Genomic DNA, 21,655 nt, shown 5'->3' with positions numbered 1-21,655 from the left:
CCAGAGAGCAGGGCCCAGCATGGTGCAGAGGCTGTTCACACAGGGAGCGGTCCCAGGGTCGAACGTGGGACCCCCATAGGAATGAAAAGGACATGGAGGACAGAGTGGTCCTCTGCAGGATATGGGACCCAAAGAAAGTAAGAAGGGCTCCCACAGACAAGAGTGGGGACAGCCCAGAACAGGGTTTCAGAGTGTGGGTGAAATGTGGTGAGCACACACACTAGTGAAGGGGTTCAGGGACCTGCTCAATGTAAATGAGGGCTCCTGAAAATTTGGCCAAGATTAGGGCAGAACATGTGTAAGATGAATTTGGAGCAAATTATTGTACTTGAAAATAAGACTGTGCTCAGAGAGTGACTGGAAATGACAAAAGGACAAAAACAAAACAAGCTGCAATAACAAAAACACCCACATCCTAAAGAACTGACCAAATAAAGGAAATTTTGAGTATCAGAAGGAATAGTCATAGAATGAATCACAATTCATTGAATAAAATAGGAATCTGACAGTGCTTACTAATAGAAATAACTAAGTGAATAAATTAAATATTGGGTGGGCTTCTGGCCTGGAGTATATAGAATTTAAGCCTTCTCTCAAAAGTGTATTGGTAGAGTTAAAGAAGAAGACAGCCAACCAAAGGTCATCTGAAAGTGTGACTGGCTGATAATCCCTGGACAAAATTAGAGATCACTTCTCAAGCATAAGGCCTCCATGAAGATGTTTGATTTAAAGGCTTGGGCTAAGTATGTTGTGGAATGGACTGCAAAGGACTCATATGGTTTCCTTACAACAGTTATTTTGGCTCTGACTCCATTGTTTCTAGCAAGTGCTGTGCTGTCTTGGAAAGTGGCCAAGATGATTGAGGAGAGGGAAAAGGAGCAAAAGAAATAAAAATGTCAAGAAAACATTGCAGAAGCTAAACGACTAAAAAAGGATTGAAGGAATGAACAGGCTGTGCGTCCAGAGGAAAATTGTTTAGAAAATTATGCATCTTTGAAAGGACCCATTAAGGTTTCTTTTTGGATCTTATGACAGTATTACTAAATGCAGTCTGAGTCTATGGAAGAACCACGTCAGTTCTCACCTGTACTGTAGCAACTTTTTGGCTTCGGTATAGAAGTCGGTTGACAGTTACTGTAAATTGGCATTTATTATGCTACAGATTTTTATAACTGACTTTCATTTGCCTTTTTGCAGCTTATGTATGAGTACTAAAATGAAAACATCCTCTAAAGAAAAGTGACTTTAGATTATGAACTCTATTCAAATAATGGCTTAAAATGTGGTCCTGTTCTGGACAAAGGAGATTAAGAATGCAAAAATCAAGAGTTGTTCTGAGCAGAAAAGCGTGGTTTGGCTTAAAAGATATACGGTGTATTAATTACAGCACTTATCATTATTACTTATTTCTTGGAAGAGAATCATTTCTGGTTTCCTCAAAGCAAAATAATATTATTCAATGAATACTTCTCTATTTTCTGTATTTTTCTTATTTTAGCTTTTGAGATACTGGTAATTACCAGATAGTCTGCATTTTTAAAAATCTAATTTTATAAAGAATTTTCTTGTTATCTTGACTGTGTAGAATACCACCTACTGGATATAATCATTTTTGTACTATGAACACTGCCATTTTCTTAGAGATGACTTGAGTAGAGTAACACTATGATTAAAAGTTTAAGAGTAAAAATGCCAAATGTGTAGTACCTTGGAACCAGTTTATTCTCACTTGTGCTAAGTAGACATGTGACGTAGTTAATATGTCTTATCAGATAATTTGCTGATTATATAGATACCACTTTTGTCTTTTATTCCATTCTTTGTTTTAATTCATGTGGTGGAGATGTCCTTTACTTTTTGATCATACAGGTTCATGGTGAAAATTAAAATTTCAACTTTCTTCTAAGGAAATTTTAAAGAGTTACAGTTATATCATGTGTCATAAATGGTAAAGAAAGTCTTAACATTTGGAAAAATTTTGTTTGCATTGTATTAATTGGTTGAAAAAGGTGTAAATTGTGTCAAAATGAGAATGTTATAATTAGAAATAAAGAGGTAAAGAATATTTCCTTCAGTTAAATAGTATAATTGGAACATTTTACTTTTTAACATGGCTTTTTAAAATGCATTGTTGAGGAGCACGGGAAGATGGAAGATGAATATGACGGGGTGACCACTTTCTCCCCCACAAAATCAGCAAAAGAACATTTGAAAGCTGAGTAAATCCCACAAAACAACTTCTGAATACTGGCAGAGGACATCAGGCACCCAGAAAAGCAGTCCGTAGTCTTCAAAAGGAGATAGGAAATAGTATAAAAGATAAAAAGAGAGGCAAAAGAGGGAGGGACGGAGCTCTGTCCTGGGAAGGGAGGCTTAAAAAAAAAAAAAAAAAAAGAGAAGTTTCCAAATACACGGAAACACGGGCAGTCTGTGGAGAGACTTGGAACCTCAGAGGGCCACATAACTGGGAGAAAAAAGACATAAATAATTAAAACCCACAGACTAAGTGCCCAGAAGAAACTCTCAGCGGAGAAGTGGCGCAGATGCCCGCACCCCCCACTGGCAGGCGTGGGCTGGGCAGGGAGGCGCAGCAGCAGCGCTTAGAGAGAGGATCGGGACTGAACGCCCTGAGGGCAAGCTGAGGGCGCTAACGGGAGGCAACTAAGCAGACTGTGCAGCGGAAAGCCCCAACCTAAGACCCTACCAATCCCACTCACAGAACAAAGGACTGAGCACAGCTAGCTGGTTGCGGGGGGCCCATCCCCCAGCCCCCGCCAGAACAGGCAGGGTGGGCGGCCAGTGCTGGAAGGGGCAACCGCAGCCCCAGAGGCTTCCCATACCAAGCTGCAAGCAGGCTTCATTGCTAACCAAGACTTCTTGGGTTCCGGCCGGTCGATATCCGCCTGAGAAGGTGCGCCGGTTGTACACCAATAAAACCGAGCAGCAGGGACTGGGGAGGCAATAAGTTGCAGAGATCGTGCTTGCCAAATGCCTGGTCACCTGAGCTGCTCGGACTGGGGAAGGCACAAAACGCAGCCCCAGCCAAGCCTGTGCCTTTGTGGAGTACCTGAGGACCTGAACCTGTGCCACTCAGACCTGGGAAGTGCATGCCACCTAGCGCCGGCTATGGACAGCTCCCAGCAGAGCAACCTAGAGCCTGACCAGCATAAACAGAGAAAGCACACACGCCACAAGCGGGAGCATTCCCAGAGTAGTCGAGACACTGTGAGCACTCCCCAGAGATGCCAGTGATATTTGTTAGCAGTGTTCCTCCCTCCCCACAGCACACTGAACAGGTGAGCCAGAAAAAAAGTGTCCACCACCGCCCCCTGGTGTCAGAAAGGGAATTAGACACTGAAGAGACCAGCAAACAGAAGAGCTTTTACAACAGAAGGAACTGCCTTGGAAGTAACAGAGGGAGAAGTCTTGAGCCCACTGCAAGAATAAGACTGAAAACCAGAGGGAGAGGCTTAAGTCCAAATCCTGAGAACACCAGAGATCTCCTGTTCCAGGGAACATTAATTGATAGTTCAGTTCAGTTCATTTCAGTTGCTCAGTCGTGTCCAACTCTTTGCGACCCCATGAATCACAGCATTCCAGGCCTCCCTGTCCACCACCAGCTCCCAGAGTTCACTCAAACTCATGTCCATCGAGTCGGTGATGCCATACAGCCATTTCATTCTCTGTCGTCCCCTTCTCCTCCCGCCCCCAATCCCTCCTAGCATCAGAGTCTTTTCCAGTGAGTCAACTCTTCGAATGAAGTGGCCAAAGTATTGGAGCTTCAGATTTAGCATCAGTCCTTCCAATGAACACCCAGGACTGATCTCCTTTAGAATGGGCTAGTTGGATCTCCTTGCAGTACAAGGGACTCTCAAGAGTCTTCTCCAGCACCACAGTTCAAAAGCATCAATTCTTCGGCGATCAGCTTTCTTCACAGTCCAACTATCACATCCATACATGACCACTGGAAAAACTATAGCCTTGACTAGACGGATCTTGGTTGGCAAAGTAATGTCTCTGCTTTTTAATATGCTATCCAGGTTGGTCATAACTTTCCTTCTAAGGAGTAAGCGTCTTTTAATTTCATGGCTGCAATCAGCATCTGCAGTGATTTTGGAGCCCAAAAATAATAAAGTCTGACACTTTTTCCATTGTTTCCCCACCTATTTCCCATGACGTTACGGGACCAGATGCCATGATCTTTGTTTTCTGAATGTTGAGCTTTAGGCCAACTTTTTCACTCTCTTCTTTCACTTTCATCAAGAGGCTTTTGAGTTCCTCTTCACTTTCTGCCATAAGGGTGTTGTCATCTGAATGTCTGAGTTTATTGATATTTCTCCCGGCAATCTTGATTCCAGCTTATGCTTCTTCCAGCCCAGCATTCACATATTAGTAGAGAATAAACTGTGAAAATAAAAAAAAAATAAAAAAAAAACCTGAGCTTCTAACTTAAAACCTAAAAGAAGAACAACTCAAGCCTAAAGTAGAGGAAAAGAAATAATACAAATTAGAGCAGCAATCAGTGAAATTGAAAACAGAAAGACAATAGAAAAAATTAACAAACAAAAATCTGGCTCTTTGAAAAGTTCAGTAGAAGTTTGATGAACCTAACTAAGTAGAGGCTGGAAGAAGCTGCTGCTGCAGACATCTCAGCTTTAGGAAGACCAGATGGCCTCCAGAAACTGAAAAAGACAAGAAGATTGTCCCTGAGCCTTTAGAATGGAATACAGGCATGTCAGTGCTTTGATTATCGCCTAAGACCAGTGATGTACTTTTGACCTCTTGAACAATTTTCAGAATGAATGGATAGAAGCAGAGCAGAGAATAACTCAGAAATATAGCAGCTTTGAAATCCTGAGCAGAAGCCATTCTGACATGGATGAAAAGATTTTCTCCTACAGAGGCAGGGGTTGGAAGTGGCCTGCAATGGGGACAAGAGCACAGGCAGCAGCAGTCCTGGGAGACATGTCTTGGCACCAGTCCTTTGTGGAGGTAGCCTGTAGCCCTCCTCAGATATGCAGATGATGCCACTGCCATTATCACTTCTAGAAAGCAAAGAGGAACTAAAGAGCCTCTTGATGAAGGTGAAAAAGGGGAGTGAAAAAATTGGCTTAAAACTCAACATTCCAAAATTAATTGATAGGTGCTCATCAAATGCCTCCGTACATACACTGAAACCAGGCACTACCCAAGGATCAATAAGTTTCAGTGAAAGACATACCACGCAAATTCTCCAGCAACACAGAATAGCGCTGATCTTCAATATAAAGGCTGCCCAAAGCCACTCCAAACCTATTGAAATCTCAAACTCATTACTGGACACTTCATTGCACTCCAGAGAGAAGAAATCCAGCTCCACCCACCAGAACACCGACACAAGCTTCCCTAACCAGGGAACCTTGTCAAGTCACCCATCCAACCCCACACACAATGAGGTAACTACATAATAAAGAGAACTCCACAAACTGACAGAAGACGGAAAGGTCACCCCAAGCACAGCAATATAAGCAAGATGAAGAGGCAGAGAAATACCCAGCAAGCAAAGGAACAGGGTAAATGCCCACCAACACAAACAAAAGAGGAAGACATAGGGAATCTACATGATAAATAATTTTGAATTTTAATTGTGAAAATTATTCAGAATCTGGAAAGCAAAATGGAGTTACGGATAAATAAACTGGAGAAAAGCATTGAGAAGATGCATGAAATGTTTAATAAGGAATTAAAGGAAATAAAAAAGAGTCAATATGCAATGAATAATGCAATAGATGAGATCAGAAACACTCTGGAGGGAACAAACAGTAGAATAATAGAGGCAGAAGACAGGATAAGCAAGCTAGAAGATAGAATTGTAGAAATAAATGAAACAGAGATGGAAAAATATAAACAAATTAAAAGAAATGAGGACAATATTAGAGACCTCTGGGGCAATGTTAAACGCCCCAACATTCGAATCATAGAAGTCCCAGAAGAAGAAGACAAAAAGAAAGACTATGAGAGAATACTTGAGGAGATAATAGTTGAAAACTTCCCTAAAATGGGGAAGGAAATAATCACCCAAGTCCAAGAAACCCAGAGAGTCCCAAACAGGATAAACCCAAGGCAAAATACTCCAAGACACATATTAATCAAATTAACAAAGATCAAACACAAAGAACAAATACTAAAAGGAGCAAGGGAAAAGCAGCAAATAACACCCAGGGGATTCCCATAAGGATAACAGCTGATCGTTCAACAGAAACTCTTCAGGCCAGGAGGGAATGGCAAGACATACTTAAAGTGATGAAAGAAAGTAACCTACAGCCCAGATTACTATACCCAGCAAGGATCTCATTCAAATATGAAGGAGAAATCAAAAGCTTTACAGACAAGCAAAAGCTGAGAGAATTCAGCATCACCAAATCAGCTCTCCAACAAATACTAAAGGATCTTCTCTAGACAGGAAACACAGAAACGGTATATAAACTCAAACCCAAAACAATAAAGAAAATGGCAAAGGGATCATACTTATCAATAATCACCTTAAACGTAAATGGGTTGAATGCCCCAACCAAAAGACAAAGGCTGGCTGAATGGATACAAAAACAAAACCCTCATATATGTTGTCTACAAGAAACCCACCTCAAAACGAGGGACACATACAGACTGAAAGTGAAGGGCTGGAAAAATATATTCCACGCAAATAGAGACCAAAAGAAAGCAGGAGTAGCAATATTCATATCAGATAAAATAGACTTTAAAACAAAGGCTGTGAAAAGAGACAAAGAAGGAATCTACATAATGATCAAAGGCTCAATCCAAGAAGAAGATATAACAATTATAAATATTTATGCACCCAACATAGAAGCACCACAATATGTAAGACAATTACTAACAAATATGAAAGGGGAGATTAACAATAATGCAATAATAGTGGGAGACTTTAATACCCCACTTATACCCATGGATAGATCAACTAAACAGAAAATTAACAAGGAAACACAAACTTTAAATGATAACAATAGACCAGTTAGACCTAATAGATCTCTATAGGACATTTCACCCCAAAACAATGAATTTCACCTTTTTCTCAAGTGCACACGGAACCTTTTTCAGGATAGATCACATCCTGGGCCATAAATCTAGCCTTGGTAAATTAAAAAAAAAAAAAAAAATTAAATCATTCCAAGCATCTTTTCTGACCACAATGCAGTAAGATTAGATCTCAATTACAGGAGAAAAACTATTTAAAATGCCAACATATGGAGGCTGAACAACACGCTGCTGAATAACGAACAAATAATAGAAGAAATCAAAATATGCATATAAATGAATGAAAATGAAAACACAACAACCCCAAACCTCTGGGACACTGTAAAAGCAGTTCTAAGGGGAATATTCATAGCAATACAGGCACACCTTAAGAAACAAGAAAAAAGTCAACTAAATAACCTAACTCTACATCTAGAGAAACTAGAAAAGGAAGAAATGAAGAACCCCAGGGTTAGTAGAAGGGAAGAAATCATAAAAATTTGGGCAGAAATAAATGCAAAAGTAAAAGAGTCCATAGCAAAAATCACCAAAGCCCAAAACTGGTTCTTTGAGAAGGTAAATAAAATTGACAAACCACTAGCCAGACTCATCAAGAAACAAAGGGAGAAGAACCAAATCAATAAAATTAGAAATGAAAATGGAGAGATCACAACCAACAACACAGAAATACAAAGGATTATTAGCGAATACTATCAGCAGTTATATGGCAATAAAATGGATAACTTGGAAGAAATGGACACATTCTTAGAAAAGAACAACTTTCCAAAACTGAACCAGGAAGAAATAGAAAATCTAAACAGACCCATCACAAGCACGGAATTCAGTTCAGTTCGGAATTAGATGCTGTAATTAGAAATCTTCCAGCAAACAAAAGGCCAGGTCCAGACGGCTTCACAGCTGAATTCTACCAAAAATTTAGAGAAGAGCTAACAACTATTCTACTCAAACTCTTCCAGAAAATTGCTGAGGAAGGGAAACTTCCACACTCATTCTATGAGGCCACCATAACCCTAATCCCAAATCCTGGTAAAAATCCCACAAAAAAAGAAAACTACATACCAATATCACTGATGAACATAGATGCAAAAATCCTTAACAAAATTCTAGCAATCAGAATCCAACAACACATTAAGAAGATCGTATATCATGACCAAGTGGGCTTTATCCCAGGAATGCAAGGATTCTTCAATATCCGCAAATCAATCAACGTAATACACCACATTAACAAACTGAAAAATAAAAATCATATGATTATCTCAATAGATGCAGAGAAAGCCTTCAACAAAATTCAACATCCGTTTATGATAAAAACCCTCCAGAAAGTGGGAATGGAAGGGACATATCTCAACATAATAAAAGCTATATATGACAAACCCACAGCAAACATTATCCTCAAAGGTGAAAAACTGAAAACATTTCCCCTAAAGTCAGGAACAAGACAAGGGTGCCCACTCTCACCACTACTATTCAACATAGTTCTGGAAGTTTTGGCTACAGCAATCAGAGCAGAAAAAGACATAAAAGGAATCCAAATTGGAAAAGAAGAAGTAAAATTTTCACTATTTGCTGATGACATGATCCTCTACACAGAAAACCCTAAACTCTCTACCAGAAAACTATTAGAGCTAATTAATGATTACAATAAAGTGGCAGGATATAAAATCAACACACAGAAATCCCTTGCCTTCCTATACACTAATAATGAGAAAATAGAGAAATTAAGGAAATTATTCCATTCACCGTTGCAAGGAAAGAATGAAATACTTAGGAATATATCTACCTAAGGAAACAAAAGACTTGTACATAGAAAACTATAAAATACTAGTGAAAGTAATCAAAGATGACACTAATAGATGGATATATATACCGTGTTCATGGATTGGAAGAATAAATACTGTGAAAATGAGTATACTTCCCACAGTAATTTATACATTCAATGCAATCCCTATCAAGCTACCAATGATATTTTTCACAGAACTAGAACAAATAATCTCACAATTTGTATGGAAATACAAAAAAACCTCGAATAGCCAAAGCAATCTTGAGGAAGAAGAATGGAACTGGGGGAATCAACCTGCCGGACTTCAGGCTCTACTACAAAGCCACAGTCATCAAGACAGTATGGTACTGGCATAAAGAGAGAAATATAGATCAATGGAACAAAATAGAAACCCCAGAGATAAGTCCACGCACCTATGGACACCTTATCTTTGACAAAGGAGGCAAGACTATAAAATGGAGAAAAGACAGTCTCTTTAACATGTGGTGCTGGGAAAACTGGTCAGCCACTTGTAAAAGAATGAAACTAGAACACTTCCTAACACCATACACCAAAATAAACTCTAAATGGATTAGAGAGCTAAATGTAAGACCAGAAACTATAAAACTCCTGGAGGAAAACATAGGTAAACACTCTCTGATATAAATCACAGCAGGATCGTCCAAGACTCACCTCCCAGAATATTGGAAATAAAAGCAAAAATAAACAAATGAGACCTAATTAAAATCAAAAACTTCTACACAGCAAAGAAAACTATAAGCAAGTTGAAAAGACAGCCTTCAGAATGGGAGAAAAAATGAAGCAACTGATAAAGGATTAATCTCCAAAATATACAAGAAGCTCCTGCAGCTCAATTCCCGAAAAATAAATGACTCAATCAAAAAATGGGCCAAAGGACTAAACAGACATTGCTCCAAAGAAGACTTAAAGATGGCTAGCAAACACATGAAAAGCTGCTCAACATCCCTCATAATCAGAGAAATGCAAATCAAAACCACAATGAGATACCATTTCACACCAGTCAGAATGGCTGCTATCCAAAAGTCTACATGCAATAAATGCTGGAGAGGGTCTGAAGAGAAGGGAACCCTCTTACACTGTTGGTGGGAATGCAAACTAGTACAGCCACTATGGAGAACAGTGTGGAGATTCCTCAAAAAACTGGAAATAGAACTGCCATATGATCCAGCAATGGTACTCCTGGGCATATACACCGAGGAAAGCAGAATTGAAAGAGACACATGTACTCCAATGTTCACTGCAGCACTGTTTATAATAGCCAGGACATGGAAGCAACCTAGATGTCCATCTGCAGATGAATGGGTAAGAAAGCTTTGGTACATATACACAATGGAGTATTTTTCAGCCATCAAAAATAATGCATTTGAATCAATTCTAATGAGGTGGATGAAACTGGAGCCTATTATACAGAGTGAAGTAAGCCAGAAAGAAAAACATCAATACAGTATACTAACGCATATATATGGAATTTAGAAAGACGGTAACCTTAACCCTGTATATGAGACAGCAAAAGAAACATAGGTGTATAGAACATCTTTGGGACTCTGTGGGAGAGGGTGAAGGTGGGATGATTTGGGAGAATGGCATTGTAGCATGTATATTATCATATGTGAAATGAATCACCAGTCCAGGTTCGACTCATGATACAGGATGCTCAGGGCTGGTGCATGGGGATGACCTGGAGGGAGGATATGGGGAAAAAGGAGGTGGGAGGGGGGTTCAAGAAGGGGAACACATGTACACCCAGGGCGGATTCGTGTCAATGTATGGCAAAATCAACCAATATATTAATGTAAAGTAATTTGCCTCCAATAAAAAATAAATAAAATGCATGGTTGATAATTTTGTTTTCAATAATTAATAGCTTATTAATCTTTTCCTCACCTCTAATAATGAATTTTAAATTGCAAAATATTGTCCAATAGCCAATTGGACAATTGTCCAATTTAAAAATGAAACTAGATATTGAAATAAATTTCATACTTTTTATTTAAAAATTAAAAAATAAATGTTGGATGAACAATGAGCTATTTACATAGGATCATGTCTCACCCCTCAAAGTACTTTTTAATTTCTAAGGGAAGAAAAGACTGGCAGAGCCACCTTTATCAAGGAAACATTACTATCACCAGTTATGAAACAAATCATGTACTATATGATTATATACAACATTATTTCTGGGTTATTCCTGCCAAAGATGCACAGCCTGCTGAAGTGAATCATGAGGAAGCATCAGACAATTCCAAACTGAGGATGATTAGTACAAAGTGGTGTGATATCTCCAAATGTGTCAATCTTGTGAAAACCATGAAAATATTAGGCAACTGCTCCAGACTGAGGGGACTAAGGTGACATGATAACTAAATACTACATGTGAGCTATACAGATTGCTCTTTTGATATAAAGGTTATTACTGGTATAGGTGGTGAACATTGACTAGGATCTGACTGTCAGATTATAGTAATATGCTGTTTTTAATTTTTTGATTTGTTGGTTGTCTTGGGGCTATGTAGGAGAAAGTCCCTGTTTTTAGAAAGTATGCTCTAGTCTATTTAGGGTAATAGAGGACCATATCACCAATTAACTTTAAATGGATCAGGACAATAATGCTATATGCAGAATATATATAACTTTTCTCTAAGTTTGAGACTGTGTATTTTGAAGAGGACCAAATCATCTGAAATTTACTTGTAACCAATTATGAAAAATAGATTACTGTTTATTTGAAACAAAGAAGAAGACAAAATAAAATACCACCTAATGGAATAAATATTGTGCTTCAATATTTTTTCAGCCTCCTTTTAATCAACAGTGCATCTAAACTCATTTTTAAAGCATACAAAATTTGACATAGGAAAATGATGAAGAGCATGAGGAAGACACAGGTACACAACCCGAAGGCAATAAAAAATAATGCACTTCTATCCTTGTGGTCTCAAGCATTTCAGATATTAGTTAATTCTGGCTTCTAATACTGAAAATCACTATTATCATATTACAGAAGTTCCTTCCCATCTAACAGTACCGTTCGTTTTTGATAATGTCTTTGGACAAGCAGATTATCCAAGATGTGAATTAAGTGCTTACCAATTTGATATTCTTTCAAGCCAGAATGAAGCACTGAATGAATCACTAGGTTTTAGTAACTTGAAAGTGCTTGATCTTCACTATAGCCTCTTAAGAACGTGATGTGCCACTTATTTTTCTTTTACCTACATTTTACTTTTGAACATCTGATTATCTAAAAAGATAAGATGTAAATATTTTAAGATGTTTCTCTCCTCTCATCTATATTTATTGCTTGATTGCTATCACTATTCTAAAGTAAACAATAAGTTCAGCAGGGTTAGGATCCTGAGACCTAAAGACATAATAATGCTTCTGTTGGAACTTAACAACTGACTACCTTCTAAAGCTATTTACTCTAGCTTTTCACATTATGATCTAACACTTCATTCATTTTAGAAAAGGAGTGCATGGAGGGAGGAAGTACAAGAGGAAGGAGAGTTTAGGTAAAATTCCTTCAATAAGAAAGTTGTTGCCACAATTAATAAATGTATCAAAAATAGATGCTAAATGCAAAGATTTATTAGTGTTATTATTAAAATAAATCTGTCTATAGACTTTTAATTGTAAAGCTTGTTCTAAATCTTACATAATAGATGTGAAAGCGGAGAACTGAAGGAGGTGATTTACTCAGAGGATACTCAAAGTCTTGAATTTACGGAAGAACCATGACTTAAAAGCCTGGTTTCTGGTTAAAACCTTTTCTCTAGGCCAAACTGAAAAAAAAGCATATAGTCTTGATAATTCGGTATTAATATTAGCCTATTAATTATTAATTTATTTTGTAGTATCAGACACTCAGGTGATTTGAGTTAACATGGTTTAACAGAAGGATCCTTAGCTCAGGACACATGGATTACTTCATTGCTTTAACTAACTGAATAATTTTGGATAAATTAACTAGCTTCAGTCTCTTCATTTGTAAAATTAAGAGATTTTAAATTGGGGTTTCCTTAGACTCATTTCTATTCTTAAAATTTCAGTCTAGAAACTTAATGCTGGTGTGTTCTGTGCCCTAGAACGTTCTGTGATGTTGCAAATGTCACCTGTCTTTTCAGCTTTAGAATTTCTTTACAATAAGAATGGTTTGTTTCAGTGATGATGCTAATATGAAGGAGTGGAAAAGTTGATTATGTTCTTCCATACTTCTTTTTGTGTAAGTTGGTAGTTTTAGAGAAATTTTGAGATGTGTTGTCAGATTTTTGTAATAATTTTATGAGCTATGGCTTTTGCTACATTGTCATATTTGGTTTACAGTTAGAGTCATTCAAAGACAAAGCTAACTATGGCAGCTTATACTGTTTTACTGTGTTTGTTTTTTTTTTCCCCCTCTTTCGATTGTGTGTAGCTTATTCTGGTGTAAAATAATTTGTTATTGTCTAACAGTCCATACAGCTGTACGCATTATTTCCCAACTCAGGGATCAAACCCAGGTCTCCCGCATTGCAGGTTGGTTCTTTACCAGCTGAGCCACAAAGGAAGCCCACACATTATCATATTTTTAGAAAAACTGAGTTTATCCACTAAAAAAAGAGAAACTTTAGAGATGAAGCTACAGAGAACAAAGGATTGCCATTTTTATAATTAAAATTCATAGTCTTAGTTTGTAGGATAGAAATATGAAACTCAGACATGCATTGAGACATGAAGTATTTATGTCTGAAGCATTGCTACTGTTACTTTGAGATTCCATCCAAAATATATGATTCTTGCTTTTCTATTATTTTTGTTTTCCAGATAGATGTTTAAAGAGCTAGTTTATACTTTTTACGTTTTATTATTAATGTTTGGGATTTAATGGTATATTAAGAAAGTAGGAATTTTTTTTTTTATTTTAAATTGTTGATCTTATAGGTGTAATAACTAATTTTCTCAACAAGTAGAGTCTTTGAAGAGTTCTGGTGAATATAGGCCGTAGTCCATGGGGTCGCTAAGAGTCGGGCATGACTGAGCGACTTCACTTTCACTTTTCACTTTCATGCATTGGAGAAGGAAATGGCAACCCACTCCAGTATTCTTGCCTGGAGAATCCCAGGGACAGAGGAGCCTGGTGGGCTGCCGTCTATGGAGTCACACAGAGTCAGACACGACTGAAGCGACTTAGCAGTAGCAGCACTAAAATAACCAGACAAGCGACCTCTTTCTGAAATTAAACAATAATTATTAATAATACATGCAGAACGGTGAGAAAGGAAATGCAAAATTGGTATCTCTTCAATCCACGTTCATGTTATCACAGTAGTTCATGTATAACATGGCATCATCAATAGTTACCTGCTCTTGGTCAGAATAGCTATCTCCCCTCCATCCTCCACACCATTATCCACAAAACAAATATACTCTGCTTCCATGTGGCGTCTTATTTTCTTTAGTCTTTTTCTTGAGGCACTCCCAATAAAACAGATAGCATTCAAAAATCAAACCATTTCCCCCTTTTTAGCCTGAAATCCTTTTGTTAATGCCCACCATCCCTGAAAATCCTGGAGAGTTAATATACCCCCTCCAAATAAGACCTAGAGTTTCATGCACAGCAACTGCTTTAGTGCTCATAGGCAATGAAAGCATGAATTTCATTAGAGTCTTGAGTCTACCAGGTTCACTGAAGTCCACGAACATAAGCTTCTTTCTCCACCAGGTACTCTGCATCCGTATGGTAACATCTTTGCTTCAGTAGTGTGATTGTTTCAGAAGCCCTTGAAAAGTCAAACACAATGACAGAAAACCTGCTTCACTTTCTGCCAAACAGGAGGGGATCTCTCCCTTCCCCCTCCCCCACCTTTTTGTTACTATAGCACTTGGCTCTTATTAAATGTCTCCCATGGACTTCAAATACCAATCAGTATTTTCATGAAATTGCCACTTCAGGTTGTGTTTGCCACCCTCAGTCCACCTAGGACTCACAAATAAGACAACAGAGGGTCTATTGTGATCAATCTGAGTGCTAGAACTCTGCTATCATAACAACCCCTCTTTTCTGAATATTGGATATTATAATGGGAGCAACTGTCATGTGTTTAAATGAAGCTTGACTCTTTGTTCCCTTAGGATCTTTTTTATTTTCTCAAGAAGGCTTGTTTTTGGCTAGCTCATTCATTCTTCTAGTGAAGCTCACAAATGTATTAATTCTAAATGGGCAAAGGTTAGTCTCACACCAACAGTTTCTTTTTTATCCTCACAAATGTGTAAAAGTTGTTACATATTTTTGTTTCTTCCATTTTAGAATATTCTTATATTTAATCTACAATTGATACTAAGATGAGAGAAGTTAGACAAGATGACAGAGAGAATATCTGCAATAAAATACAGCAAAAGAGAATTATGCTAATGAATTAACCTCCCACTAACGTGAATAAATTTTCTGTGATTGTCTTTTACCTTTCCTAAAGTTTCTATTTAAAATTAAAAGATTTTTATTGAGTATTGTGATAATTTCATGTTTTTAGTCACTGTAACATGGCCTTTCTTGATGGAAGGGCATTTGTACATTCACCCTTCACTCAATTAGCAACGTCCACTGTGCTCCAGACAGGCATGCACACAAATAATTGCACTATAGTGGGTAAGGGCACATTAGCAGTTTGGACAAGGACTAGGGGATTAGAAAGGAAAGTATCATCAATTCTGCTTGGTTGAATGAAAGAAAGCTTAACAGAGGAAAACATACATTAGACTGAGTCTTGCAGGATGAAATTTCAGAGTCTATCAGGTGAGCGATAAGGAAAAACATTACAGGCAGAATAAAAGTTTGTGCAAGGAATGAAATAATAAGGCTTGTTCAGGGAACTGTAAATAGTTCTACATACTTGAAAAGTCCCAGAAGCCAAAGATTTTGGCATCAGAAAAGCTGGATTTGAGCTCAGCTCTGACATTTACTATCTGTGTAACTTAGATCGAGTCATTTGACTTTTCAACACCTCAACTTTAGCAATTTGAAACATGAAAACAGTGATATTCACCTCAGTTTTTTTCAAGGATGAGAAAATATGATCTTTTATAGAGTCTTGTCACAGTTCATGGCATGTAGAAAATGCTCTATAATTGTAAACAGTTATTATGGTTGACATTATGACTGCTGTTGCTGTTAATCTAGGGAAAAGAAGAGATAGAGTTGAAGAGGTGAGTGTGGATCAAGTTGGACTTGAATGTTCTGCTAAGAAATTTGATCAACGCATTTCTAAATGTTAATTTCACTGATAATGTCTTTCAAAATTTAATTAAATTCATCTTTAAAACTTGCCATCTTTTATCTGCACCATTTAACCTTCTAATTATATTCATCAGTCTTCAATACCTATACTGATCCCTTCTTTGTCACACATTCTTTCAAATGTCAGTTTTCTTTTATGTTTAGCTATGTAATTTTAGTTGTTTTTCAAATATATACAAATTAATTTGTATTTACATCTTCACTTGTAGTCGAAAGAATTAAACTTTTGGCTTGTCACTTTTATCATAAAACTTCTCAAAGCTTTCTTTAATTTTTCATTGAACTCACTTGTTTAAATGATTAGATTATCCTACATGCTTTAGTGGAGCTACAAGACTGACATAACTATGTTAATTATGAAATATAAATAGAGTTTTCATTATATGTTGTCTTAAACTTGTTTTTTTAATCTATCCTATAATTTACAAATGTGGACAGATCATTTTGTTCAGATTTGTTGGTCTGAACAAAAAAAGAAGCTGTGTATGGAAGCTATCAAGAAGATACTTATGCATGAAAATGACTTTGAGCTTGAAGAGCATCCTATGAAATTATGTTATTTTGCTATATTTCAAAGTAATCATTTCCATAACTCTCACCAATGATATATTTGCATTGCCAAATCCCTTCTACTGAACTAGCAATATCTGAAAAATTTCTCAGACATAAAAATGTATGAAAAAAAATATGTAATTTAAAGTAGTTGTCTTTTGCAAGCTGAATATGCCAGAAGACTACTTTTACAATTTTCTCAAAGTAGAATCATTAAAAAATATATTTATGCAAAAAAAAAAAAAAAAAACCCTCAGAAAAGGAGATCAGATTTGTGATCAATAGAGGTTGAAGCTGAGGGAAGAGGAATTAGAGGATGGTGGTCAAAATGTACAAACTTTCAGTTATAAGATAAATGAGTAACGGGGATATAGTACACAACATGCTGGCTATAGCTAACATAGCTGTACGATATACAGCAAGGGTGTTAACAAAGTAAATCCTTAGAGTTCTCATCAAGAGGGGAAAAACATACTGTGTTTGTTTTTTTTTTAAAGCATGTGACATGATGGATGTTAGCTTGTTTCAGTAATTTCAGGATATTATAAGCCAACTCCTTATGCTGTATACCTTGAACTTATACAGTGATATATGTCAATAATAACTCAATAGAACTGAAAAAAAATTGAAGAAAAAGCTTTTCTTTAATTAACATGAATGAACCTTTAAATATTAAAGCATTTATAAAGGACATATTTAACATCTTTATTAATATATAACTCGTAAAATTCACCCATTGAAAGTAGAAATTCAGTAGTGCAACCATTAACGAAATCGAGACACAGAACATTTTCATCACCCCATTATCTTGTATCCATTATAGTCACCCCCCATACCTGCCCCAATCCTGGAAATGATATCTACTTTTCATCTCTATTAATTTGCCTTATCTGCACATTTCATATAAATGGAATCATACAATAAGTGATTTAATAAGCTTCATTCACTTAGCATAATGCTTTCAAATTTCATTCATGATGCAGCATGTATCAGTAATTCACTGATTTTACTCAGTCAGTTCAGTTGCTCAGTCGTGTCTGACTCTTTGCAGTCCCATGAACTGCAGATTGCCTGGCTTCCCTGTCCATCACCTACTCCTGTACCTCACTCACACTTATGTCTATCAAGTCGGTGATGCCATCCAACCATCTCAACCTCTGTTGTCCCCTTCTCCTCCTGCCTTCAATCTTTCTAAGCATCAGGGTCTTTTCCAATGAGTCAGAGCTTCACATCACGTGGCCAAAGTATTGGAGCTTCAGCTTCAACATCAGCCCTTCCAATGAATATTCAGGACTGATGTCCTTTAGGATTGACTGGTTTGATCTCATTGCAGTCCAAGGGATTCTCAAGAGTCTTCTCCAACACCACAGTTCAAAAACATCAATTCCTCAGCGCTCAGCTTTCTTTATGAGCCAACACTCACATCCATACCTGACTACTGCAAAAACCATAGCTTTGACTGTATGGACTTTGTCGGCAAAGTAGCATCACTGCTTTTTAATATGCTTTTTAAGTTTGTCATAGTTTTTCTTCTAAGGAGCAAGCGTCTTTAAATTTCATGGCTGCTGTCACATCTGCCATGATTTTGGAGCCCAAGAAAATAAAGTCTGTCACTGTTTCCAATGTTTCCCCATCTATTTGCCGTGAAGTGATGGGACAAGATTACATGATCTTTGCTTATTGATATTGAGTTTTAAGCTAAACTTTTCACTCTTCTCTTTCACAATCATCAAGCAACTTTCTATATCCTCTTCAGTTTCTTCCATAAGGGTGGTGTCATCTGCATATATGAGGTTGTTGATGTTTCTCCTGGCAATCTTGATTCCAGCTTGTGCTTCATCCAGCCTGGCATCTAGCATGATCTATTCTTCATATAAGTTAAATAAGCAGGGGGACATTATATAGCCTTGATGCTCTCCTTTCCCAATTTGGAACCATTCCATTGTTCCATGTTTGGTTCTAAATCTTCCTTCTTGACCCGCATACAGATTCCTCAGGAGGCAGGTAAGGTAGTCTGATATTCTAATCTCTTTAAGAATTTTCCACATTTTGGTGTGATCCACACAGTCAAACTCTTTGGCATAGTAAATAAAGCAGAAATAGATGTTTTTCTGGAACTCTCTAGCTTTTTCAATGATCCAACAGATGTTGGCAATTTGATCTCTGGTTCCTCCGACTTTTTTAAATCCAGCTTGAACATCTGGAAGTTCTCAGTTCACATACTGTTGAAGCCTCACTTGGAGAATTTTGAGCATTACTTTACTAGCGTGTGGGATGTATGCATCTGTATTGTAATTTGAATCTTCTTTGGAATTGTTTTTCTTTGGGATTGGAATGAAAACTGACTTTTCCAGTCCTGTGGCCACTGCTGAGTTTTCCAAATTTGCTGGCATATTGAGTGCAGCACTTTCACAGCATCATCTTTCAGGATTTGAAATAGCTCAACTGGAATTCCATCACCTCCACTAGCTTTGGTTGTAGTGATACTTCCTAAAGACCACTTGAGTTCACATTTCAGGATGTCTGACTCTAGGTGAGTGATCACACCATCATGATTATCAGAGTTGTGAAGAGCTTTTTAGTATACTTCTTCTGTGTATTCTCATCACCTCTTAATATCTTCTGCTTCTGTCAGGTCCATACCATTCCTTTTATTACGGAATAATATTATTTTGTATGGACAAGGGGACGACAGAGAGTGAGATGACTGGATGGCATCACCAACTCGATGGGCATGAGTTTGAGCGAACTCCGGGAGTTGGTAATGGACAGAGGCCTGGCATGCTGCGATTCATGGGGTCTCAAAGAGTCAGACATGACTGAGCGACTGAACTGACTGACCGTATGGACATAGCTTGGGTTTCCTTCATAGCTCATTGGGCTTCCCTCCTAACACAGTCAGTAAAGAATCTGCCTAAACGAAGGAGACCTGGGTTTGGTTCCTGGCTCAGGAAGATCCTGGAGAAGAAAATGGCAACCCACTCCAGTTTTCTTGCCTGGAGAATCCCATGGACAGAGGAGCCTGGCAGGCTACTGTCTATGGGGTTGCAAGAGTTGAACATGACTGAGAAACTAAGCACACACACAGATGGATATAACACAGTTTTTTAATCCATATATTTATTATTGTATATTTACTTTTGTGGAGGTATTTTGCAACACAAATTTTTTTATTATTATATAGTTTGTTTTCCTTTGTTGCTTGTACCTTTGGTCTCATATCTAAGAAACCATTGTCTAACATTTAGTCACAAAGATTTATTCATAATTTTCTTCTGAGATTAATAATTTAGCTCCTACATTAAGTTTATTTTTTTTTTATTTAAGATTTTATTTTTTGGTGTGGTATAAGGAAGGGATCCAGCTTAATTTTTGTATAATAATAACCAGTTATCCAGCACCATTTGTTGAAAAGGCTTTATTATTCATTATATTATATGCATCCTTGTAAAAATCAACAGAATGAATATATAAAGATTAATTTCCAGACTCTTAAACCTATTCCATTGACCTATATGTCTAGCTTCATCCCACTACCACATGACTATATTAATTACTGTAGCTTTGCAGTAAGTTTTGAAATCAGGAGTTGTAAATACTCTAATTTTGTTATTTTTTCCTCAAGATAAATCTGGTTATTTGGGTTATTGTGTTTCCATGTGAATTTTAGAATTAGCTTATCAATTTCTGCCCAAAATATGGTAGCTAGAATTTTGAAAGGTATGCTGTTTAATCTTTAGATCAGTTTGGGGAATATTGTCATCTTAGCAATAAGTTTTCTAATCCATGAGCATGAGATTCAAGATTACTTAGAACTTAGTAAAAAAAAATTTTTAATTAGTATTTTTCAGTGTACAAGTCTTGTGCTCCTTCTGTTAAATTTATTCCCAAACATTTTGCTATTTTTGAGGCTTATTATAAATAAAAGTATATTTTAAATTTCATGTTCAAATTGCTCACTGCAATGTGTAGAAATACAATTCAGTTTTTGTATATTCGTCTTGTATACTGCAGCAGCTGAATTCACTTATTAGTTCTAAATGGCTTTAGTGAATTGCTTATGATTTTATACATACAAGATTATGTCATCTGTGAATGGAGAAAATTTTAGTTCTTTCTTTACTATTGGATACCTTTTATTTCTGTTTCTTATCTAAGTACTCTTGCTAGAACTTCTAGTACAAAGTTGAGTGTAAATGACTAGAAAGGACTTCCTTATCTTGTACTTGATTTCTGGAGGAAAATATCCAGTGCTTTATTGTTAAATACAATGTTGACTGCAGGGCTTAGTAGATTTTTTATCATATTGAGGAAATTCTCTACGGCTTCTAGTTTGTTCAGTTTTGTTTTTTTTCACAGAAGGATGTTGAATTTTGTCAGATGACTGCTCTGCATGCACAGAGATGATCATGTGATATTTGTCCCTTTTTTCTATTAATGTGATGTATTCATTGATTGGACAGGGAGGCCTGGCGTGCTGCGGTTCATGGGGTCGCAAAGAATTAGACATGACTGAGCGACTGAACTGAACTGACTCATTAATTGGGCTTTCCAGGTGGTCCTAGTGGTAAAGAACCTATCTGGCAATGCAGGAGATGTAAAATGGGTTCAATCCCTGAGTTGGGAAGATACTCCGGAGAAAGGAACAGCAACCCCCTCCAGTATTCTTTCCTGGAGAATTCCATGGACAGAGTAGTCTGGTGGGTTACAGTCCAGGGGGTTGTAAAGAGTCAGACATGACTGGCATGCTTAGCACACATTACACTGTTTATCAGATATTACACCATTCTTATATTTCTCTTTTTTTATAGTCAAGTGGGCCTTAGATAGAATCACTATGGACAAAGTTAGTGGAGATAATGGAATTCCAGCTGAGTTTTTTCAAGTCCTAAAAAATAATGTCATGAAAGTGCTGCACCCAATATGCCAGAAAATTTGGAAAAGTCAGCAGTGGCCACAGGACTAGAAAAAGTCAGTTTTCATTCCAATCCCAAAAA

The 21,655-nt window shown here is 37.2% G+C and overlaps 1 pseudogene; it reads left to right on the top strand.

Annotated features, from left to right (window-relative positions):
• Positions 1-717: 717 nt before the first annotated feature.
• Positions 718-939, top strand: LOC148775881 (small integral membrane protein 15-like; annotated as a pseudogene).
• Positions 940-21,655: the final 20,716 nt, after the last annotated feature.

Source organism: Moschus berezovskii, chromosome 13, assembly GCF_049115385.1.
Source record: "Moschus berezovskii isolate FMDL1 chromosome 13, NW_MosBer_1.0, whole genome shotgun sequence".
NCBI lineage: Eukaryota > Metazoa > Chordata > Mammalia > Artiodactyla > Moschidae > Moschus > Moschus berezovskii.
This window is presented reverse-complemented; position numbering and strand designations above follow the sequence as displayed.